The sequence below is a fragment of the Alligator mississippiensis genome, chromosome 5, assembly GCF_030867095.1.
Source record: "Alligator mississippiensis isolate rAllMis1 chromosome 5, rAllMis1, whole genome shotgun sequence".
NCBI classification, from domain to species: domain Eukaryota; kingdom Metazoa; phylum Chordata; order Crocodylia; family Alligatoridae; genus Alligator; species Alligator mississippiensis.
In genome coordinates, this window is record NC_081828.1 from 176,680,755 (window position 1) to 176,706,986 (window position 26,232).

At 40.9% G+C, this 26,232-nt stretch overlaps 1 protein-coding gene across 3 annotated transcripts in view; it reads right to left on the minus strand.

Annotated features, from left to right (window-relative positions):
* CDK14 (cyclin dependent kinase 14) overlaps positions 1-26,232 on the minus strand; it is a 676,419-nt gene that overhangs the window by 87,129 nt on the left and 563,058 nt on the right. The window lies entirely within an intron of this gene.

Genomic DNA, 26,232 nt, shown 5'->3' on the forward strand with positions numbered 1-26,232 from the left:
GGATGTAGTATACCTTGAATTTAGCAAGACTCTCGCAACATTCTCATTATCAAGCTAAGGAAATGCAGACTAGACAAAATTACTGTAAGGTGGATACATAATTGGTTGGGTCATTATGCTCAACAAGTAGCCCCTAATGGATCAATGTCTAGCTGGGAGGAGGGTTCAAGTGGAAGTCCCCAGGGATCTGTCTTGGGTCAGGTATGGTTTAATATGTTCATTAATGATTTTGATGATGGCAGTGAGTGCATGCTTTGCAAATTTATGGACAACACCAAGTTGGGTGGGGTTACAGACACTATTGAGGGTAGGGCTAGGATTCAGAATGACCTGGATAGTATAGAAAATGGTCCACAATCAGTCAGATGAGACTCATCAAGGACAAGTGCCATGTCCTCCATTTGGATGGAATAATTGCATGTGCAAATTCAGAACAAGGAGTGACTGGCTAGGCTGTAGTACTGCAGAGAAGGACCTAGGGGTTACAGCAGACTGTAAAGTGAATATGAGCCAACCGTGTGCTCTTGTTGCAAAAACAGCCAAGCACATACTGGGTTATAGTAATAGAAGCATCACTTGCAAATCAAGGGGAGTGATTCTTCCACTCTATTCTGCACTGGTGAGGCCTCACTTTGAGTACTGTGTCTAGTTTTGGGCCCCATGCTCCAAAAGAGATGTGGGCAATTTGGAAAGAGTCCAGCACAAAATAACACAAAAAAATTAACATCCTGGGAGGCACAACTTATATGGAAAGACTAAAAGAACTAGGGTTATTTCGTTTGGAGAAAAGAAGACTGAAGGGGGATTTGATAACAATCTTCAAATATCTGAAGGACAATTACAGATAAGATAGAGATGGGCCTTTTTCTGTGGCTGTACAGAACAGGAGTAAGAGCAATGGCCTCAAGCTTCAGCAGGGGAAATTTAGGTTGAAAACTGGGGGTGGAATTTTCTGACTACAACAGTGGTCAAGCATTGGAACAGGCTCCCTAGAGAAATGGGAAATCTGAAATCCCCATCCTTGGAAGTCTTCAAGAGCAGGTTAGACAGACACTTTCCTGTGATGATTTAGTTGGGAATGATCCTGCCTTGTGAGATCCTTGTCAGCTCTACTTTCCTAAGATTCTATAACCTCATATCACTGCCTTCTGTCAGAAAAATACTTAATATAGAGAAATTCCTAAATTTCCACCTATTTTCTCCCAAGTGATACAATCTTCAATGTTAGCATATAGCTTTCAGCAGGCATGACACTAAGTCAATATATTATATATTTTTAGTTAACAGCAACATGAATGTGCCAGAAAATATTTGTCAAAACACTGCTGTTTTCCATTTAAAAGAACTGCTGCCGAAGTCAAATAACTTCAAGATCAATGTTGCATTGTAACTTTAATTCAAAGCACAAATTTATAATATAGCATTCCTGTTGCCAACATGTTTGTTGAATATTAAATAAAATGTTCACAGATATTTAAACAATAGTTTTTTTTTAATGGGTAAGGACACTGAAATTCAACATGGTTTCCATTATTTATATGCAGCCTTCAATTATATAGTTTAAGTATTTAATCTTTACAAGCTAGTTCAAGACACCAAGGTCTCATATACCTACTTTGTTCTTTTTCTATCTATATTTGCTACAGCAAATATTTCAGCCTCTCCACCTGTATTCCAGCTAAACTTACCTTTCTAAAGGTGCTAATTTCCTAGACTTTAGAATCATAGAAAAGTAGGGCTGGAAGGGACCTCCAGAGGTTTACTGCAGTGTTTCCCAGCCTTTACCAGCCCAAGGCACACTTATATTAATAAACATGTTCCATGGGACACCTGTTTAGGCATTTCCCATCCCCATACTTATGAATTCAACGTAGCTCATTGCCATGGCAAAATTCCATGGCACACCTGTTCATTTCTGATGGCACACCACTGTTGGGAAAGACTGGAGTCCAATCTCCTGCCTGAGGCAGGATCATCCTATCCAAACCATCCTATACAATCCATAATCTAAATTCGACACAAGACTACCATTGACACTGATATACCACAGACCTAACACCCTAACCGGCCACAGGTAAATCAGGAGAACCACAACAGCCAATGTCCTGCTTCTATGAAATGTTGTCAATATATGTTCAAAAAATCCCAGTGAAACCACAACTTCCCTACACAGTCTATTCCACTGCCTTGATGTTCTAACAGTGAAGAAGTTTTTCTGGATATACAATTGAAACTTACTTTGCTGCAACTTCCAAGCAATTGGTCTGTCCTCTCTGCAGCAAGAGAGAAAAGGTTCTTTCCCTCTGCTTTATGCACAAGTCCTTCAAGTATTTAAAGACTGCCATCATGTCCCCTCTTAAGCGCCTTTTCTGCAAGCTGAAAGAGCATCTTCAGCCTCTTCTTATATGTCTCGCCATACAAGACTGTGATAATTTTTGTTGCCCACCTCTGGACCCTATTTAACTTCTGCACACAGTATTCCAGATGAGTTCAAGGCAGCACCAAGTAGAGAGGCACTATTCTCCTCCCATGTGTTGCCCCTAATGCTTCTACTGATGCATCCCAAAACCACATTTGCCTTTTCTGCAGCTACAGACTTAGAGCACACTGCAGACTTAAATTGAGTCTGAGATCCACCAAGTCTCACATGTTCTTTCCCATAGTGCTGCCATCCAGCCAGGTGTCATCTACTTTACATTTGTGGTTTTGATTATTCCTTTCGAGGAGTAGCATTTTGCATTTGTCTGCATTGACCTTACCCTGTTAGCTCTAACCCAACTTTCCAACCTGTTGAGATCTTTCTGAATTATGCTCCCATCTTACCGTGTTTGCAATCCTTCCCAGTTCCATTTTGTCTGCAAACTTGCTCAAGGAGTTTTCTATGCCAGCATCCAAATCATTAATAAACAACGGGCCTAGGACAGACCTCTGTGGGACTCCACTTGAAAACACCTACCATTCTGACATGAACCCGTTAATAATTACTCTTTGTTTGTGGCTATTGAGCCAGTTATCTATCCACTTTATAGTAGTTTTATCTAGCCCACATTTCTCCAATTTGTTTGAGAAAGTCATGTGGGACCTTGTCAAAAGCCTTCCTGAAATCCAGATACAAATCCAGAATCTGCTGCATTCCCTTCATCCACTCAAGTAGTTACTTTGTCAAAGGAAATCAAGCTTGTTTGACAATTTTTCATAAATGCATGCTGGCTGCTTGTGATTAGCCTTTCATCCTCTGGATGTTTGCAAATGTTCTTTCTTAGGATATGCTCCAGTAACTTTCCAAGTATTGAGGTGACACCAACAAATCTGTAGCTCTCCAAGTCCTTCTTTTTACCTTTTTAAAAGAGGGACACTACATTGGCTCTTTTCTAGTCCTCTGGTACCTGGTCTGTCTCCCGTGGCTTCATGAAGATCATTGCCAAGGGCTCTGAGATCTCTTCTGCCAGTTCCTTCAGTACCCTAGGATGAAGCTCATCTGGTCCCGCTGACTTGAATTTATTCAGATGCAACAAAAGCTCTCTGACAGTCCTTTTTGTTTTCTTTTCCCTCAGCTTGCCCCCTTCCTTATCCAGATAATCCTGAGCAGGTTTCTGGGTGTCGCTTTATTTTTTTGTGAAGACTGAGGCAAAATAGATGGTGTGTAGATCCTCCTCCTTTGCATCTTATGTTAGGAGTGCCCCTGGTTTCTTAACAGAGGACCCACAGCTTCCTTGGTCCTTCTTTTCTGGCCAACATACTTATAGAATCTTTTTTCATTGTCCTTAATTTCTTTTGCCAGATGCAGCTTGTTCTTTATTTTTGCCTTCCTGATTTTGTCTCTGCAGGTTCTTGCTATTTCCTGGTATACTCCCTTGGTGATTGGCCCATTTTCCCATTGTCTTTATGCTTTCCTTCTGCATTTGAGGTATTTTAGAAGCTCCTTGTGCACCTACATTTGTCTCTTGACTTTCCTCTTATGCTTCTATCATGTTGGAACAGTTTCTTGTTGGGTTTCCAATACTGTACCCCTTAAAAGCTTCCAGTCCTCCCCTCAATCTATCCTCCCTGGACACTATGCTGATTAACAATTTTAGTTGAATGAAATCCACCTTTTTGAAATGTAGCTTCCTAATTTTGCTGATCTCATGCTTTCCCTGTCTCAAGACCTGGAATTCTATCATATCATGATTGTTTCCAAGTTACCCATCACCTTCACCTCCTCCACCAGTTCTTCCCTGTTGGTCAGGACAAGATCCAAAATAGATGATCACCTAATTGTATCCTTTACTTTCTTGTTCAGAAAGTTGTCCTCCACACAGGTTTGGAACCAGCTTGACACTTTATGCTTGGATGCATTGTTCTTCCAGTAGATGTCTGGAAAATTGAAGTTTCCCATCAGTATCATCCCACAGTCATGCCAATCAGATCATAGTTCTTTTTACAGGTTGCAGTTTCTACCTCATCTTGTTTATTTCCCATACTTCTTGTATTTGAATACATGCAGTGGATGTATTTTGCATTCTGACCTACTCACTTCCTTTTTGTGCCATCTGTTATGGTCCTGTAGCTCTCTGGCCCTTTATAAAAGCAGTCTGCTTCTATACTCTGGTCCTCAGGCCAGATTCAGTAAAGCTGGCCCAGATATCTGTACATCATACCTTCATGGCTGAATTCCCTGGAATCCCATAGCAGAAATTAAAGCTCTCTTGGGCTAAGTACAGACAATCAAAAAGCCCAAGACTGAAGTGATTCAGTCTGTGCAGGTTAGTGTAAGCTGCATATATTGAACCAATAAGCAAACGAACAGGCATTCACTTTTGATTCAGATAATGCAGCCACATGCCTACACTGGCTTCAGCCAGGAGCTGGGGGGGTGCTAGAACACAGCTCTGTGACATGTAGCCAGCATGCGTTGTGTGTTCACTTCCTTTTCCTGCTGCTCCCATGGTCTCTGTGATTTTCAGTCCATACTCTCAGCAGCAGGACTCTGCAGAGTTGCTCATCACTTCCTCTTGCTGCTTCCAGGTGCTTCTGGGATTTGTAGTCTACAGTCACAGCCAGCATTAAGTTTAGCAGAGCAGGGCAGCTCTGTACTTGGGGGGTGGGAAGTTTAACCCCCTCCCTAGCCCCAGACCCTACTCAGGGTTTGCCTGATAGTGAGCCAACCAGTGAGTCAGCTCTCACTGCTCCAGCTAGGGAGCAGAGGGATGGGACCAGCCCTGCTTTCTGGAGCAGACAGCACAGCTCAGCCCAGGGATGCAAAATGCTGGGATGCTGGAGGACTCTGATTTAACTTGAACCAGGAAGGGGTCTGGTACAGAAGTTTTATAAACCAGGTTGACCTAAATCAGTTAAGACTGATACTGCATTCAACCAGGTTTATTTTAAACCAGTTCCAGCCATTTCGAAACTGATGTATATTCACTAAATTTCTATTCTGTTTCAGGTTTAAACCAGTTTCTGATCACTTAAACCAGTTTATGCGTAACTTTTGTCCCTAGCCTTCCAGGCAGAAAATCCACCCACACAATCACTGCCTTGCCTGTGCCCACCTCTGCCAGCATGGGGTAGGGAGGGGAGCTCTGTGCAGGTTGCCAAGCCCCAGAGGGGGACACTTCCCCCTCTCCCTTCTCCGCTGAGTGGGGAGGGTCTGTTCGGTGCTGGGGGGGGACTCTTCCCCCTCCTCCTCCCCTCTGCCCCCTGCTGCCACAGCACAGGGAAGGGGACTCTGTGCAGGGCTACCCAGCCCTGGAGGGGGACTCTTCTTCCTGCTCCTCCCCTCTCCCTGGAGGGCTGGGAGGAGGGGGGTCTGCTCAGTGCTCCTCCTCCCTCACTGCCACAGGGCAGGGAAGGAGGTCTTTGTGCAGGGTTGCCTAGCCTGGCCCAGCCCAGCCTGGGCACAGAGAGCAGCTGTCACTGAGCCACAGTCCCTAGGGGTAGCCCTGCCCCCATGACCTGGCTCAACCCAGCTGAGCCTCAGCTGAGGCAGACACACTGCAAGGCCAAGCTGGGTCATGGGGGAGGGGTCACCCCAGCAACTGCAGCTCAGCGATGGGGACGCTGAGACTTGTCAGCAGTGTAGCCTGGCCCAGTATGCATGGGCAGCAGCTGGCTGGGCAGTGGAGGTGCTATGGGGGCTTGTGGGTATGCAGCAAGCCCCTGTGGTGGGCGGCTGCTGGGCTCTGCATCCACCAGCACTTCTAAGCTGGCCCAGGTAGCCTACTGCCTGGCCAGCTGCCACCCATACATGCTGGTCCAGGTTGGGGCAGGCTGGGAAACACTACACAGAGCCCCCCCTTCCCATCTTGTGGCGGCAGGGGGTGGGGGGGGAGAAGGAGAGGGAAGAGTCTCCTCCCCGTACCAAAGAGAGCCTGACCCACCCCATGGTGAAGGGGGAAGAGTCTCCTTCTAGGGCCAGGCAGCCCCACACAAAGCACCGCTCCCCCCTCTGAGGTGGTGGGGGAGCAAGGAGGAAGGGGAAGCTGTTCCAACCCGGCTGCAGTCCCCCAGTGGGAGGGGGAGGAAATTAACCTCCTCGCTGCCCCCTTAGCCTTAATGGGGCCATGCTGAGAGAGCTGTGGTCCCTGCCGGTAAGACTGGGGTGTAGAATAAACTCACTCCTGGACAGTTTGACAGAGGCTGCTGCCCTTCCTCATCTCCTCACTGCTCCAGTGTTAGGACATGGCCAGACGCTGCCCCAGCATGGCTCCGTTAAGGTGAAGGGGGCAGGGATGGGGGTAATTCCTGCCTCTCTCCCTTCTGCCCCTGGGGAACGCAGCAAGGTTCTGCCACCTCCGCCACTCTCCAGCAGGCAGGGAGACCCTGGCTGTGGGGGGGGGGGGGTGGAAGGAGGGAAGAATTAACTCCCTCTCTGCCCACTTTCCCTTAATGGGGCCATGCTGGCTGATGTCTCACCACATCCTTGCCCCTGCTCAGGCTACAGAGCAGAGGGGCAGGTCCAGCCCTGCTTTTTGGAGCAGAAAGCACAGCTCAGCCCAGAGAGCATGCTGGGATGCTGGAGGACTCTAATATAACTTAAAGCAGGAAGGAGTCTGGGACAGACATTGCATAAACCGGATTGACCCAAATCAGTTAAGTCTGATACTACATTCAACCAGGTTTATCTCAAACTGGTTTTAGCCATTTTCAAACTGGTTTATATGCACTGAACATCTGTTCTGTTACAGGTTTAAACCAGTTTCTGATCACTTAAACTGGTTTATGTGTAATGTCTGTCCCTAGCCCTGGAGTTCAGTCTAGAATTTTGGTTTCAGCCATCATCATTATTAAAGTATACTGCAAATGCCTGTGATATAAGGATTGTTCAGGGACAGGGAAAAGTAGGGAGAACGAGAACGCCACAAATGAAAAGAGCATGCTATGATAAAGAAAACAACCAGCCTCCAAATAATATCAAATGTGAAAATGATCTCCTACATAACTTAATGATAGCACCTGATAATTTCCAAATCTTTCTGTAAACAAGTAACATTATTTATCAAATAGGAAGCTGTATATATTATTTGTTGTTTGGTAATAACTTCTCAGCCTTTTTTTAAGGAAAGAACTTGGTATGAGCTAGAAACTTCTGGGGGTATTTTTTTAGCTTACAGAAACTAACCAGAACCCTCCCCCTGCAACTTTTAAACAAACCAATATACTTTTCACTCCATAAATCTTCTCTTACTTCCTTCCTTTTCAGTTATTCTCTACTAAACCGGGAGGTGTTTTTAACAGAAGTACACTATGGCAGCAAGAGGAAGACAGCAAATCAGGATGCGATATGAATGGGGAAAGTAAATCAAAAGTAACAAAATTATTGGGATCCAACAAAACTTGTACGGAAAGTAAAGGTAGTATTGATTGAATGCAGAGCTGCAGATACATTACTTGAAAGAAAATAGCATTAAAAATAAGACTTGTTATAACTGATGAGATGGGAAATGAAGTAATAGTTTATACTAGATGCAAAACATGGCTGCCAGATTTGCAAATGTCAAATGAGATACAAGTTTAAATAACAAGTGATAATGAAATGCAAACATACAACCTTAGGTAGAAACTGTGGGAAAACTTAATTAAGGAAAAATAACACTTTCCATCATAGAATCAGAAAGAACACATTGCTTAATTTATTTTGCTTGCCCAAATGGATAACTATGTCAGATACAGTAAGCGATACATTCCAGGGGTTCAAAAATACTCACAAAGGCTTGAACTTTCCCTGCAAAATATCAGTCATGATGCAAACCTTTTCAAACAAATATATAAATATTCTTTCAGCTGGTTTTAAGTGATATGAGCACAAAACAAATTGAAATTTCTCTGGTTATAAAAGCTTCTGTTGTGTGCATATAATTTTTTTAAGTGGCTTGAGTTTCAAAAGAAAAATTTGGCAAGCGCGTAAGATAAAAAAGCCATTTTTCAGGCTTCTCAGAATGGCCTTCAATATTCATTTTTTTAAATACTTGAACAATCCTGTAGATATTTAAAAAAATGTAACTAGGACATTATATGACTGATACAAAGGCACACCACTGTATGTTAAAGAATATTAACTGTACAGTAAAGGATATTACAGAAAGAAAGAGGCTGCTGGATTTGCAAGTGAGCTTCACACATGATTTATAAATGCAAATGTGAAGGGTAAGTGATAATGAAATGCAAGGAAGTAAATGCGTATGATAGAGTGGGGACTTTGTGGAGGTGGTGGAAGCGTGTCACATTTAACTAATAAGAGAGTACACAGATAGAGCTACATAGCAAAAGAAAAGATTATCTTGATAGAATAGAACTAGAGGGGAAAATGGAGTAATAGTGAATTATGTCAGAAAGGTGGGGGAAAGTGTGAATTAAGACTAGCATAGATAACATATTTGCTCACGTAAGAGCCACAACTCATGGCTGGACCTTTGACAGGTTGTAAAGTGTCATAAATCCAATGTCTATATTGAATCCATGATTTTTTGTATCCAGTTAGTTTATGAAGTGAAGTTTGTACGCTTGTCTATGAAAGGTGTTTTGGACAACCTGCCTGATATCTGATTCACCAGGTACCCGCCAGACCTGACCTTTTACATTTTTCTTTCTCCACCCCCACACCTTTCTCCCCTCCCCTCTTTTTCTACTCTTTTTCTTCCTAATTTCTAGCTATTTACTTTTTCACAGATAGCCTCTTCTCTACCTTAGAAAACTACTACAGTAGTCTCCCTTACTTACCTTTGGCTTTTTTCCTCCCTCGTTTTCTCCTCTCACTTCCCTTCTACCTTTTATTTTCCAAATTTCCACCTATTTACATTCTCACTGACATCCTGTCACATTTTTAGCTTTTTTCATTCCTTGGAATCTCAGAACAGCAAAGACTCCCTAGGCCTGAAGAAGGGTGTCAACAAGCAAAGTGACCCCGCCAGATTATTGTATCGAAGTGTTAAGTGACGCAACCATTGTAAATAGTGATGCGGTGGCAGAGTGTATCAGCAATTTGACCCAACATGTGAGCGATGCGTGATCAGGGCATGATCACCTGTGGTCTAGCCAATCAAAGACCACCTAATGGGCATGGCTGGCTGGCCAGCATGTCCATGGGTTCCAGAATGTACCATCAGGGGAGCTTCCTGATTGGCTGAAAAAGTTATACAGGGGACCGCACGCCTCAGTGTGAGGTCCCCAGGCTCTGACTCTCAGGACGGATTGATCACCCGTCTTGGGACCTGGCCAGACCCCTAGGTCTATAGCAGAAGCTGCTCCAGTCGCTCCGAGCATTATAGTTTACTGCATCGCTAAATCCGGAACGCACTGTACTTTGTCCCAACCAGACATCGTACTCGTATAGTGCAGTCTCCACCCGCCACCCACCACCTGTCCCTCGTTGCTGTATATAGTTCATCGCCTCCAAGTTATATCACCCTTCAAGTTGTGTCAACAGTTCTGTAAGTAAATATCAAATTTTATTTCAAACCTCATTGTCTGTGGTGCTTATCTCATCCCCCTCTCGCACTTGGCATCCCCGAGCATGTCTGGGTTGGTGTCACCACCCGGTGCCCCACTCGACACGCAACTGAGGCCGTTTCCCAAGGACCATCTGGGAATCGTGGCCCACAAAGGGCTGCAAAGAAAACACCAGAAAGCTTGCAAAGAACTTTTCCCCAACTACTCAGTTGGTCTAATAAAAGATATTACATCTACCCAAAGAACCTTGCCTGCCTATGTCCTTAGACCAACCAGGCTACAACCAAAAACCCAGCAATGTTCATTTAGAACTGCTACTTCCTCAGTCTTCCTTAGCATGTGCAAAATGGCCATGGCCTACCAGTAAAATTTTGATTAAAAGGTATGACTATTACTTCAATAAATATGGTTAAAAAGAGAAATTACATTTAAGTAAAAGGAAAAAAATGGTTTCATTATATAAAGCATCATTTTGGCTTCATATGAATGATTGGGGACAATATTAGTCACTGAACTTAACAAAGGTTTTGACATCTTAGAGAAAGTCCAAAGGGCACCCAACTGGACACGCATGGCATGTGAATGGAATCATTCTGTATGAAGAATGGCTTAAGAAGCTGGATATGCTTGGTTTGAGAAAAGAAATGCTTGAGTGGTTAATCAATAGTGGTACTGTAAAAATATACAAAAGGAGCACACATGGGACAGGGAATTCACAAAATTCCATTACAGGATTATAGTACAATCTGTGAACCTGAATTAAAAGGAGGACGAAAATTAGATCGGATATCAGCTTTTTGACTCAAAAGCATCTTAAGATATGTAACACAGACTTCTTTAGATTTACCGTTCAAATGGCTGGGTGAGAAAAGATGGGCAAATGTTTCCTTTGTTCTTAACATGTCTGCCCGCTCCATAAACTACAATTTTAAAATAAATCTATAAAAAGGAGAATTACATGTGCTCAAATCAGGACAGATTCTTCTGAAAACTGCTAGTTATGGGGTATCACACAATATGAAGAAAATACTGCCATGACAGAAAAAATTTATCTGGTATGCACAATAAATAGCAGACATCTGTGAACTACAAGGCTCTAATCTCAACTGGGTGTGCTATGGAGGTCAAAAACTATCAGAGGAAAAGTCTGGGCAGTTTCTGTAGTCACCAGGATTACTACTCTATAATTCAAAATGTGCCTGTTTTTATTTTAGGTATTACATAGACCTACTTTAATGTATTCTCTTCTTTTTCTATCAGAGACTTGCTTTACATCTCTGCATCACCACAGTAGCTGCCTGCTATCTACCTACTTTTTCTCTTTGCCTTTTCCATCTGAAGTGGGTTCTTGATGGCAACAGAAGTAGAGTCTGATGGCTGCCATGCTGTTGAGGATTTTTTCATATGGTTTTATTTAAAAGTAGGTTTTTAAAAGAGAATATAGTAACTACAAAAATAAAAAAAATGTGGCAGAAATTGACAAATGGCAGAATATTAAAGGCAAAGGCTACTTATTGGTCAGCCATTTGTAAACGTATATTCACGTGCATTCTTTAATAAGATTTTGGAGCATCTTTCTTAATTCCAAATAGTCTATTTTCTAGTCCTAGTATATGGGACATGTATTGGTAAAAAGAGGAAAGGCATGGGCATTCCTGTCCTCAGCTTATCATTAACTGCTGGAACAGCTGCTTAGCAAGCTATGGTACCAGACACAATTCAGGACAGCCTCCCAGCTGCTAGAATTAATATCAGGAGATCAAACTGGTATTTAGTTGGAGAAGAATTACAAACCTAATGCAAATTTTACTCAAACTTTTGGTACTCTGGTGGGGGCAGCTAAGACAGACCAAAGAATGTGGTACAATACATTTTAGGTGACATGTAGAAAGCTGCACATGAAATGTAACACCAAGAAGAAACACCTTTTATGATGCATTTGTAAAATATAATTGCCATTTGTCAGTAGTAGCTGTATTCATTGTGCATAAATAGTCTCTCTAGACTGTTATACAGAAAGATTTTAGGAAGAGGCCTTTGCAAAGTTTTGCAATTGCCTGGCAGGCAGGCTGCACCATATATATGACACTCAAAAGGTTAATTACAGAGCTGAGTGTCTGCTCCATTTACTGATGAGAGGAGAACGTTGTAATTTTTGGGATTTATGAATTGCTTGGGTCAGTCAGCATCTTGTGCACAACAGACTCTGTCTACATCTATTCCTTACCTGCTGGGCAGAGACAATTCCTCTCACACTTGGAACCCTGAAGCCCTTTAAGCTGCTTGCTCTGTAACCTTGGCAGCTGGGCCTAACACAATTCTTCATCTTTTTGCAATTGGGCCTCACTAAATAAAAACTACGGTGCCTTGTTAGACAACAACTGAGCGTGAAATCACTACATCGCAATCCCTGACTATGAGTCAATCAATTTTTTTCATTACAGATTTGTACGCTAGGGTCAACAAGAAGAAAAAGTGTATGAAATAGAATGCACATAGACTAACAAGAGAAAGGAAGCCCACTCCAAGTTGTAAATTTGTCTCTATTGTAAAAGAAAATTGTTTCAGGAAAAGAAAAATACTTTATACAGCCTAGGGGACTGAAGAACTGTATTGTTTAACACTGTGCTTTGAATACTGTCTGATACACTACCAAACTGCTAATAACAAAGGGATCCATGCAGCCTAAATAATCACTTATGGATATCACACTCTGTTTGTCATTCTCAAGTTTTAATATTCCTTTTTAAAAAAAAATTATATCAGTTTAGTTTAAGTTCCGGGTAAATGCAAATGACAGGGTTTAACTTGCTAAATTCCTTAGATAATATTTTTATTGTATCGCAAATTGAGATTCATTTAATTAGCTGGCAGTAGGATTAGATAAAGGTATGGTGGCTATGATGATAAAATTTATGCTTGGGAATAATGCCTGACTTGCTCTACAATTACAACCATATCAAGAGACATCCTTACATGTTACTGTCCTCTAACTCAACTGCAGCAAGGTTTTTGCTTTGTTTTGTATACAGGACCGTAGTTGCTTTCCAGAACCATCAGGGCTTTAGGTGTGGCCCTCAGCTTCAGATCTGAAAACATCTATCATAGTTTGGTATCACAACAATTTCCTCATTTATACAGTAGACTTAAGGAGTTCCTACCAGGTGTTTGTAATGGCAGTATAGATAGCCCCTCACGTGAAGCCCACAGACACATCTACATTTTCTCTGTTTTAGAAAAATTGCAACCCTGCAATATATCTGTAATACAGAATGAAAGCAGAGCAGGGTGGAACTTCAGGCTAAGGATAGACATTACACATAAACCAGTTTAAGTGATCAGAAACTGATTTAAACCTGTAACAGAACAGACATTCAGTGCACATAAACCAATCGGAGAACGGCTGAAACTGGTTTAAGATAAACCTGGTTGAATGTAGTATTGGACTTAACCAATTTGGCTCAAACTGGTTTATGTAATGTCTGTCCCAGACCCCTTGCTGGTTTAAGTTAAACCAGACTCCCCCAGCATCCCATAATGCTCTCTGAGCTGGGCAGGGCTTTCTGCTCCACAGCAAGGCTGGCTCCCCTCCTCTGTTTCCTGGCTGCAGCTCCGGCAGTCTCTTCAGGCGTCTGCCTGGCTTCTGCTCCCCACCTCCCCTCCTTACTCTCTACTAAGCAGGCATTCTCCCCATCCCTCAGAGACACCTCTCAGCATTACCTAGCAGACCACCACTCAGCATTAGCTGGCTACCTCTGAGCTGTGGCAGACAGGACAAAGGCAGAATCAATAGATAGCTGGTAATGTCCCTCTGTTTTCTTAATGGGGTGATAAACACTGAGTCAGAGGTGATAAACATTCCCTGCTGAGCTGTTCAGGAGTGGGGGAGCCCTCCCTAAACACAGGGTCCTGCTGGGCTCTGGCCATGCCCCCCTCAGCTCAGACCTGTGGAAGGAAGGGAGGGCTGTTCTAGCACCCCCCAGCTTCTAGCCTGAGCACTGCAGGTATGTGCCAGCATTTCTGGTATGTGTGTCTGGTTACAAAACTCATTTAGCCTAGCCAGGTTAGACTAACCTGCAAAGATTGAATCAATTCAGGCTCAGGCTTTTTGAATATCTGTCCCTAGCCTTAGAGACTAACTGGTTCAGCAAGGCAAAAGCTTTTGTAAGCAACCACCTGTCTCATCAGATTCATACTATGCTGCACACTGCCTGCAGGAATAATACACTTTAACAAATAATAATAACTTGCTTACATTTAAAAAAATCTATAATCCACAAGTATAGGATTTATGTTATCTAGTTATATTTAAAAATGATTCCTGCAGGATCTATGGAATTATTCTGTTGGGAAGTTAACTTGTACAAGGTTTTATTGCCCTAATAACCAATTCCAACACCAAACTGTCTCTGGCCAAGCAACAGCAGTGAGATGTCTGAACCTTCTTTTGTGATGTATTACTTTAAAAAGTTCCAGCTGGAATCCCTCACATACTTTTGGTGGTAAAAAATAATATTAAGTATCAGTAATCCATGTGACACAAAATGGCCTTGATTTGATCCATTTATATATGGATTTAGTCCTAAGACCCATTATTTAACTCAAATTATTTTCTAAAACCCCTGGAGCCAATTTATCCCATACACAAACCTACATGAACCCAGTAAATTTATCTTGTCCCCAAAGCATTGAACTCTTCCTTCCTCTATTATAGAGTCCAATTGTTTGTTTTTTTTCAAAGGACCTTTTTGTGTCACTGCTGAAGCTGGGAGATGCCCATTTATTTTCAAACTATTTCCATTTTATTTTCTAGTTTGGCATTTGCAGTTGGAACTGGGTATATGCCTCTTCCCTGCCCTCCCCAAACTATTCCTACATGTTGGCTGGTGGTGCTGCATAGTCAAATGACCAGCATCTTACCTGGATGATTCCACAGATACCTCTGAAATGCCTAGGACTTCATTCTTTCCTTCCTTTGTTATATGTTTACACTTATATAAAGCCACAGGAGTTATTCCTGATCATCCTAACTTAAGTGTGAAGAGAGTCAGAACCCTCATCTCATATGCAAGCAGAGGTGAGATAGTTTCCCTTTGTGCTCAATGGTTAGAGCTATACAAGACCCTTCCTGCTTACTTAAGGCTATTTTTTTTAAACATTTTACATAGAGACAGTAATATCAAAGTGGGTTCATTACAGAAGATTTTAGTAAAAAAAAGTGTGCAGTTCTCATATACTGGAAAAAGTACAAATGCACAAAAATACAAAACAAGATGTTTGGATCATTCCATGCAGTTTCCAAGCAAATGTCAACTTTCCCTTAAGTTTCTATTTATGTATAAGTGGCACAGATTTTGGTTAGAAATTAGACAACTACCAGTTACTGCAGACAGCAAAGAGGAGGAGTAAACAATATTATACTTTATTTATGATGGGCTATTTGCCAATGGCACTTAAGGCACTTCAGAGCACAAAAAATATTATAGCAGGCTAAAATGATTAACTATCTTAAAAGATGGCAAACAGATAAAGTAAATTACAGTACAGTAGGAAAACTTGTATTAACTTCTATTAAAACTCTATAGCTAAACAGAGTTGAGTTTTCCACTTAGTAAAACAAAAGGGTCTTGATATCTCCTTTAAAAGCACAATCTATCGCATTTTGCTAGTCCCACCCCAAGTGATTCCAAAGAATTTGAAGCAGAATCTGATTCAGTATAAGCTGTACCTCTTATGCACTTGCAAGCATATAGATTCTACTGCCATCGGGTATCAACCTTACAGAGCAGAAGCATGCATCATAACAACTGCCAAATTTCAGGAGCTATCAGGTTGTAGCCAACATAGCTGCTCATCTCAGTCTGCCACCCTACAGCTAATTGCCCAGGCTGGTCAAGGTTGGCCTGAGGCTTCAGCGGGACCTAGCCCTCCACTCACTCCCTGTCACTGGGGTGGCCAACTGGAGACAGCTGACTCTCCACTTCCCCTATATAAACCTCTTTGCTTGGAACAGGAACTGTCCAGGCAATTATGCTCAACCTGATGCAAGACTGCTTTGCCATTCCATCCAGTTTACTCCTTGTCTTCGCTCTCTGCTCGCTCCCCCAGGTTTTTGACTCAACTCACTCCTAGGCTGCACTCTCAGATTGATCTTTGGCTTCCCGACCCATTTAGTCCTCAGACTCTGCTCATTCATCTCCTGGTCAGCATCTCAAGTCCCAAGTGGCCCCAGACTCAGCTTCCTATGTCCTAGTGGGACAGGAGGCTACTTTGAGTACGGTACAGTGATTAGTTTTTGGTGTTTTTTTTTAAGTTGAAGGTTATCCATAAGTCCTCAAAAGTGCATACAGAGCAGAAGATAGGCAAAATATCTTCTGCCCATGCCAGCAGCAAACATACTGCTGAACTGTGTTCTGGCACTGAACAACAAATCATCTTTTTGCATTAGCCAGGACTCCAACTTGTTCTTTTGCCATCAACAATATTTCTGTTTTAAGACCAGTGCACTAGAGTCTACAGGGTATAACCGTTACTAACCTTGGTCCATTATCGTCCATTTGAGGGAAAGAAATACAGATGACTTCCTTACTAGAACTCCCATGTATCCCATTTTTATTCAATACGTGTCCACTACTGCCCTTATTACTGGTAGCTGGTCTCCAGCAGAGGGACTTACTGTATTTACTCGATTAGAAGATAAGCACCCCTCCCCGCCATTTAATATGGGGTGGGGGGGGGAATCAAGTACAAGGCAGTGAGGGGCAGGGCAGCTGGGGCCGGGACCAGAGCCACAGCTGCTGCCTGCCCCCTGCTAGCTCTGTATTCTGTATGCCCTGCTACTCCTCCCTTACAGCCTCAGTCTCTCTCCCCCCAACACCTTCTCCCTCTCTCTCCTCCTCTGCTGCACTCATTCTTACCTTTGCTCCATGCTGGCAGGCTCCATCCTCTCTGCAGCAGGAAGCATGGAGCATGTGCTCCAGCCAAGCCCTGTTGCAGCAGTGCTGGCTCAACACAACTGCTATGGGGCCGAGCTGGCGCTATGCTCTGTACTCCAGGCTGGAGCAGAGACAGAATCTGCCAGTGTGAAGCAAAGGTAAGGGGGGGGCAGGTTGAGGGGCAGGTGGGGGGAAAGAGACTTTGTGGGGGGAGACAGGAGGCATGTGGGGGGCAGGGACCTGAGGCTTAAGGGGCAAAAGCAGTGTGGAGGAGGGAAAAGGTGGGGGGCAGATACAATGGAGGGTAAATGTGTGGGGACAGGCAGCAGGAGCAAGCTGCCTGCCCCAGTCCCTCCTACACTACCTTCCCCCTTCACTGCCTGCATCCTTACTGGTCCCCACTGCCTGCTCTACCAACACCTTTTTAATCAACATGACAGTTAAATGTATTGTAGACAAAAGCTGTTTTATTTTAACAAGCTTCAAAGATGCTGAAAACCAAGAAGACTCCCTACATTGGACAGAATATACAGACCAGGTGAGATAGGATATTCTGTGTATATAAACATGAACTTTAGAAAGAGCAGATACAGTTTATAGAAGTTGGATAACTGATATATTGAGGGTGGCATTGTGGGCTGAATGGAAAAGACTGAGACACAATATGTTTCTGATATTAGTATCTTTATGCTTCACCTGCCTAACATGGTAGTTTTACCTAACCCTTGAACTCACATCCCATTTCACAGTAGTGAAGGGTCTTTAAACATTAACAGAATGTACTTATGAACTCTTATGATTCAAATATCATCCAAAATAACTGCTTTGTAGATTTTCTTTTTAGTTGAATACCAATATTGGATAAGTTAATGTCATTCACACTGCCAGAGAATGCTTAGTTAAATGGGAATCAGCCCCCGAAAGTGCAAGTGAAAATAATGTCTGCATTTAACTTTCATTGCTTATCACTGTAAGAAAAAAAACAGAGTGATATTCTTTATTACATCTATAAAAGCCTGGGAGGAGGGGAGGCTTGCTCAAAAGCAGTACTGTTCTATCAAAAAAAATGCTTTGTCTGCTTACTTTGCTGTAAAAGTTTTCAAAATAAAGAGAGCTATAAGAAGTTGAGTTGATATTAGATAGTAATTAGGTACCTTTATTATCTGTAAAGGTTTCCAGTTGTTCATAGTAATGTGAAATATCATTAAAATAAACTTTTGTAAAATTGCCAAGACCATTGTCTTATTCCATTTGCTATTTTCCTTATTTTATATGCTAGAGTTTCTCTTTACATGGTACAACGATTCAGTAAATGCTCAGGGTCTATGCCTATAAATAACTCTGTGATTGCAACATCTTAATGTCACAAAAACTGTGTGGAAGAATCCCAATTGAAATGCCCATGACTTACCTGAACAAGGTGGCCGATTTCATGCACACAATTACAGCAGTCTGCCAAACTTGTGAGAAGAGAAAATCTTTGTGGAGAGGATTATCGTTGAATATATGCCTGTACAGTACTTAGCACAATAGGATCTAACCTGTTTCTAACCTTCAAGAACTACTACTGCCCTATAAATGTTAAATAAATACAGGGGTTGTCCCTGTACATTTATATAAAACATTTTTGGAGCAATCTAAATTAGTGACAGGTCTGGATCCAAAAAAAGCTGAAATCATGGCAGCCATGACAAACAATACCCTACAAATACATTAAACAATGGAACACCTTACTAGGTATATTTAGGCTAGGATCATAAATTACACATAAACCTGTATAAGTGATCAGAAACCAGTTCAAATGTGTAACACAACACAAGTTCAGTGCACATTATTTGTAACCAGTTTAAGATAAACTTGGATCCCCTCCAGATCAAGTTAATTCATCATCCCCCATCATCCCAGGATGCTTTGCACCTCCGCCACAAACCCCTCCTCACAGGGTTGGTAGCTGTCTGCTCCAGCCAAGCAGGGAGGCATGTTTTTGTGGCCTGCCTGGCTTTTGGCCTGAGCCGCAGCAGGCATGTGGCTGCATTTCTGGAATCATATCAAGAGAATATCTGTTCACTTGCTTATCAGTTCAATCTATACAGCTTAGACTAACCTGCAAAGATTGAATCAATTCAGCCTTGGGATTTTTGACCATTTGTACTTAGCCCTAGAGTTCAGGATAAACTTCACGAGAAGTTTGACTAATTAGAATGACACACCTGTTGCAAATCCAAAGACTGGTAATCAGGTAAACTGGGCAAATTTAATAAGTATGCGGGAAAATCACATCAGATTTAATTGAAAGGTAATGATCAATAGGTGACAGTAAAAAGATGACAATTTATGATCATGTAAAGGATTGTAGCTGGAGGCAAGTTAGACCTTTCAAGTTTACATGTTAGCTATATTTGTAGTAACTCTGTAAGTATATATAGGTCTGTTGTTATAGAAATCAAGTTTAGGTGCATAAATATTGTATAGAGAAAACAGCTCTTGCACAGTTATAAAAGTTTCTCCAAAACAAAAAGAAGCAAGAATAATTACATTCTTCCTATACAACTATCTGAATCATGTAAATATGAAGAGGTCACAGTAGAAAATCTCTTGAATTTACAAAAAAATTACTTTGTTGTGTCAAACCTGACTCAGTATTTGAGAGAAAGTAATGTAAGTTATCCAAGCTTGTCCTTTTGCACTTGAAGGAGGTAAAGTTCCCTTCAGCTAGAAATATAGCAATTTAAAAAATATAATAAGTAATGTACAAAATGGTTCAGTGGTGCAGATCACATGCTTAACATGAGGCAAGTGCCTAGAAATCTTGCTATATAGGAATCATATGCAGATCTGCCTCAGTATATGGTACCTCTGAGTCTTAAAAGCCAAAGACTATCAACCAGAACTCATTAACATGCAACAATTTTTAAAGAAGGTATTTTCAAATCCATCACTCCATTTAGATTATTATCTTTTGAGTAAGAAGTTCTTTCAGTATCTCCAGATAGTAAATCCTTATATTTCCAGGACACCTGAATTTTTCCAAAGTATCTATATCACGATTTTTATCACCATTTAAAAATAAACTGCCCAATATTAATCATTTTAACATAACCAGATGTGAGAAGATGCTCCAAGAGATCCTTATGAAAAAAAAAGGCATAGGAAATTATGAGAGAAGGTTTGGGAAGGAATTATACTAACTGCTGGGGAAAAAAAATTACTGGAGAAATTTCTATCTGCAAGAAATATGTAGAACTTAAGTTTAAAAACCCCAAACAAATAAAGACCTTAAAATAATTAGTAAAGAAATTAATATGCTAGAACAATAAATATCCAATGCTTTGAAAGATCAAATGAAAAGTTGAACACACAAAACAACAGCTCTTTTAAATACAAGTTTTCTTTATGCCAAATAAAAATATACTTCACAAAACAGAAAAGCCCTATTTAAAAATAACTGATGTGGAGCTTCTGGTCACAAGATATGACCCAATTGAACACTGTAACAGCAGCTTGGATTCCTAAATACTCTATTACTCTGTCAGCAAGTTATTAAAATGCAACATGAACCATCTGAATATATGTAGTCATGTATGACTTTGGTGCCACAGAGTCAAATGTAAAGACAGCACAAGTAAACTAACCATCTTTATACCCGCTGCGCAGGACTGAGATGCATTAACAGAACTGCGTGAGAGTTTACCAAGGCCAAACTCTTGATCTCTACCTCAAAGGTTCCTCCAGTGTACACAATAATGGCTCTACATTTCTGGACATGTTATTATTGCCCATGCTCTACAGCGGTGCCTGTCGTACCTTGTTACCCAACATATAATGGTTGAGGCACTGGATATGCTACCCACTCAGCGACCATACTCTCTACTATATTCTTCACCCTCCCTAAGCATTCTCCATCTTGGCATATTAAAGGCCAGCACATAGATCTATTCTGCTACTGGAGTAAGCAGTAGAGGTCCTCTGTTCAGACTGTCTTTGCTTTCTACACATGATTTCACCCCTATTCTATAATGCACATGCCAGTGACATTAATACTTCAGGGTCATGAGCCTATGTTCAGAATGAAACAAGCCCTCTTCTCTCAATTCTCTCAATAACAATATTGTTGCCAATTCGGAATGTGTTCACAGTAACACGGATGTCATTCATCACAAAACTATGTTGAGTTATGACTTATCTATCATCAGAGAGAGAAAAATTATTTTTCCCAAAAAGGAGAAGTAGAAACCCAATGGGGAAAGGCATGCTTCTAAGAAGCTATTACAACAAGTGAAAAGACAAATGGGCAAAAATTAAGAAGTATATGACAGTGCTTTGATGGAACCTCTTTTGGTGCAACAAAATTATTTAGCCATGATAGTCATAAATTGTTCTGCATAAGAATTCACCCATCTCCTGTGTGCTGTACCAATATAGAATGTATGAATTTTGGTTTTCATTTTGAGTCACTTGTTTAAAAAGTTAAGGCCCACTTCCATAACTTATGAAGTGGGGGCCTAAGTGTTACTATGCCTCTCTAAATACCTGATTGTTCCTCTGATTAGGCAGTTTATGTGCATGCACACATGAACATATGCTTATAATTTTGGAAACAAAATCTGTCTATTCTTCTGCATTCAAAATGTAAAATTTTAAAAAATGTTTGTTTTCTTTTCATTCCATTACTATACTTTTCCTAAAATTTTCTCTTCACTCATGGAATCAGGTAATGGCAAATGTCATACTTAACAAAGCTGAAGAGAGACAGCATCTCCAAATCCTATCAGCACTATGAGGAGTCACCATGTTTATCCTACATCATTGTTAATTAATAGAAGTGACCATTTCTTTATTAACATTCTACTTCCATTGTGGCCAGGGAACATATTTTTGGTATATGTTTAAATTTTTCGCATTACTTTTAAAAGATAATAATGTTTACAGGTTTCCCTTGTTTTATGCAGATTCTATATGTGCAAATTCACTCTTATGCGATGGCCCTTTTTATACCAAAAATTTGTTATATGTGGTATATATTCACTCTTATGCGATCGGTGTGGTGGAAGCCCACAGTCAGCTGCTCTGTGTGGTGCATTATAGGAGTGACGTGCACCAAAATATAGTCTGTGTGGATCTGTGCTCTATGCTTGTTGCCTGTGTCTTGTATTTCTGTAGTTGCCATCTCCATTATGATACTGTCTGCTGTTAGTGAGTATCAAAATTCCCTTGTATGCAAAAATAATTTTAAAATTGTTGTCGTAAAAACTCTTTAATAATGTCTTAGTATAAGAGTTTCAAGATCGAACCCACTGTTTTCCATATACAGTGCTTGAAAAAACATTAAATTAAAAAACTGCATCAAATAAGAGTCCTATGATTTTCTTTTCAAATAAATTAAAAAAATAAAAGAAAATGTAATAAAAAGATAAAGCCTTCGTAGAGAATTGCAGCAATTATATCTCCACAGCTACAATATAACCCAAAACTTTGCAAAGGCTTTGATTATTGAACCATGGCTGAAGTGAATAATTTGGCTTTCACTAAGAAAACAAGCACATTCATGCCCACCACAATGGAGAGAGGCAGTTTTAATTAAACCTTATCAAAAGATGAATAAAGAATAAACTCAATACCCATTCCACAGGACTCTATTTTCATCTGTTTAGTTTAAGCTTGCCATGTTCATGCAATAATTAACCACTGTCCAAGGAATGCTGGAGTTGTGTTAATGTTGGTAAAGATTTAATTAGTTCAATTATCTGGAGAGTATTGAAGGCTCAGCACAGCACTAATTTCTTCAGGCTTTATGCATACCTCAGATCAAAATATATTAAACTGAAATATGAGTGAACAAAGGAAACTTACTATTTCACTTCTTCTATTGAAAGAGTGTATGTTTAATAATTTCATTACCCTAATTTTAAAAGGCGGCTTCAGAAGTAGAACATGTAGACAATAGCTTATCTATTTGTTTTTGTAGAACAACTTTTTGCTAAATCAGTTGGTAAATACCTTTGCACAAAATTAATTATGTTTACTTTAAAGAAGAAAATTAATATTTTTTAACTTCAGTATAGGGAAAAGTATGGTTTCCTTTAATTTTTCCCCCTTTGCTAACATATCTTACCTCTTTCATGGAAAGTGAGGCATTTAGAAAGCATTGAAAGCAGTGACACAGACAACTGTTTCAATCTGTCAGACAGCATGGACAGACAGTAGGGATCATTTCAGAAAATAGAATGCCCCCCCAGCAGTTTGACCTTCCTGGTGGGAAAGAGAACACAGTGCTGTGCTTGACAAGCTCAGCAACAAAGAAGTATATTTAGTTTCCCCAAATTCTGACACGCTTCTCACAGGAAAAATGCAAAGGGGGATGAGGGGAGTTTACTACTTCTAGCAAAGGCTAATTTAAAATAGGGGATTGTACCTCTCCCTCAAAACCATAAGAAACAAATTAACAGCAGAAACCATCACTCTGGTCTCACAAATATACTTATTCATATGCTGGAGTCCACCTGTTTTATATTTTTTACAAACTAACTTTAATATCAAAGAACAATTTGGGGAACATGCACGCTGGATCTCTGCATGCAGCTCCCCCATTACCCTCAATGGGATCAGTGCCCAGAGCGTGAGTGCATTAGAACAGCCTCACCCTTTGTATCACTGAAAGTCTAATTATCCTTTAAAATATTTCTACTGGATAAAAAAATGGAATGTTTTCAGGTAAGGTTGAAGTGGCATATTTATCTTTACTGCATGTGATACCATCCACCCCCGACCCTGCTTTGTAGGATGTATTGAGGGGGTTTTATTCTTTTTGAACAATGAAGTCTATATTCAAGTTCTCCAGCACATGAGAAATTCACATTTGCTTGTTTCCTTAAGGATGGGTGAGGACTGCAGCTGAGGATGTTTTCATTTTCTTATGAAGACCGAAAGTGATGAGTTAATAAAAAGGTACTTGATATTTAAACACTTCACAATGGTTGACTTGATGTTCTTCTCTAGGTCTTTACAAGCAGTCAAAGATTTTATGGACTGAGTTATCTTGTTTTTTAGCTGTGACTACTTTCTTATAAATAACCAAAAGGGTACATTAGATAGCTAATTTTAATGACCTAGTTAGAGATTCACCCAAGTTGATAATGACAGGTACAAATTTACACCAGGTTGTGTCAGCTGACCCCCCAAGCACCTAATGAGGAGCAGGAGTTTTTGCTAATGTTTGCCCCCTGCTTTTGGGTTTCAACATGGAGTGGATGAAAACAACGGGCACCTATACCTATGCAGGGAGGCTGCTCCAATGTGCTGTAATTACAGCATGTCAGAGTACAGCATGGTAATTACTGAGCTCCAGCAGACTCCAGCATCATGTATATCAGCATCTCAGTGCTGAAAACAGCTCCTTTGATGAGCTTTAGCTAAAGCGCCCCCACCATCATTTTGCAGTGCAGGGATGCTGATACACGTGACGTTCTGGGCTCGTTAATTAGAGCAGCTCCCACAGCTGCTCTAATTAAAGCACCCCCCACTGCCATCCACTGCCTGGAGCACGTGTATAAATCCCCAAAGTTCAAGTGTAGTCAGGCTTCTTTTCAAGTCCAGCTGAGACAGTGAGTGCCTGATTGAAGCTGTTTATTTCCTGGCCCTCCTAACTAATAGCAAAGATGAAGACCCAGCTTGAGCAGGAGGAATGGAGGATGCCCTCAGCTCTGCCTGGCCCATAGCTCAAGGGTCATGGCTTCCTGGGAAATGAGAAGGCCCAGAACTCTTGCTTGACAAGCATCTTAACCACTAGGCACTGTTCTGCCATTGAAGTAAATTCTGCTGTCAGACATTAAGGTGCACTGGTTCAGGTAAACATTTCTCCCCTTAGCAAGTAAAACTGACCTAGATCCTGCCATGATGGACAGGTTTGAGGCTGCATAACAGAATTGTCCTCTGGAGCCAAATAAGGCTGTTTGTGGCCATGACCCAATGGGAGAGCTATGATATAGTACTGACCTCTGCAGTGAAAAAAGATTGTGTTTCTGAGGTAGGATGCATATGTTTTGTGCTGGCAGTGACAATAGAAATCTTAGAGCAGTGATGCTCTACCTTTTAGTCACTAAGACACCCCTTATTAAGACTGAAGGTATCCCTCCAAAACTTCTGTGAATTAAACAAGACTCCATTTCAAAAAATAACTTATTTATTAAAGTGTTTACCTTCTTGCAGAGGTGCTAGGCAGTGGGGGCTGAGGAACGGCCAAGAAGGGACAAGCCTGAGCCTTGTGCTTATCTACTTTTTTCATCCCTTTAAAGTACCTCCACAGCACCTTTTAAAGCATCTCATAGCACCCAAGGATGCCCTGGCACTCTTGTTGAGAATCACTGTCTTATAGACTGGCTAGGAAGTGGACTAAAATCTTGTTTTCTTCTGTGTCCTAACAATAATAATTTATTACTTAAGACTGGTTTGTCGGAAAAATGAACACACGTACACTTGCAAAACCAGTGTATATTCTCTTCAAAAAATGGAAACTGCTATTAGTAGATGTTCCAGTCCTTGGTCCTTAGGATCTCCGAACAAGCGTGAAAGAAGAGAATTCTTTATTTATGTTTTATTACAGACAATCCAAGATTTTTTTTAAAACTTTATTCGAACTTTACTCTTTTAGTATACTAATATATCATAGCAGAACCCCCAATGTTGCTTTGCAAGGGCCATCTGAAATAGGTTAATGCCCCAGACATTTAGTTATTTAAAGGTCTTAATTTCATGTCTGAATGCTGTACGAGCTGCAAAATATTCTGGAAACTATTTGTAAAATAGAAAAGTCTACAGTACGTAATACTATCTATTATGGACTATAAAAGATTGGCTAATTTCTTGTTCTATGTCAGGGATATATTATTACAGCAACAGGTAACAAAACGCAATATGCTTCAGGTGCTGTTATGGTTGTATTAATGTATTTAATGTAATGTATGGCCTATTAATCCCATCCCTAGGATCATTCAGGTTTATAAGAAAGCATTACAGGCTGAAAATGGAGAGATGTTCGAAGTATACATAAATTTACCTGCCAACACCAGTACATCTTTTAAATAGACTTCCTTTTTGAAACGCAGCTTATTTTATCTGAAAAGTTTCAAGGAATGGACTAAATCTGCTGTAGATTACCATCCAAACAGGTATTTTTCAGTTGTGACAAAGGTGCTCCATTTGCTGGGGGGTTTTTTCCTCTTTAAATTTTAAAATATAATTTCTAGCTCCTAGGAAATTGCATTGGTTTAATAATTAATTGCACTGAAGGGCAGGGAGAACATTGGCTTACATAAACTCCACGAGAGTCTGTCTCTTTCAGTATCTCAGATTTTGTAGAATATGGTTCCAG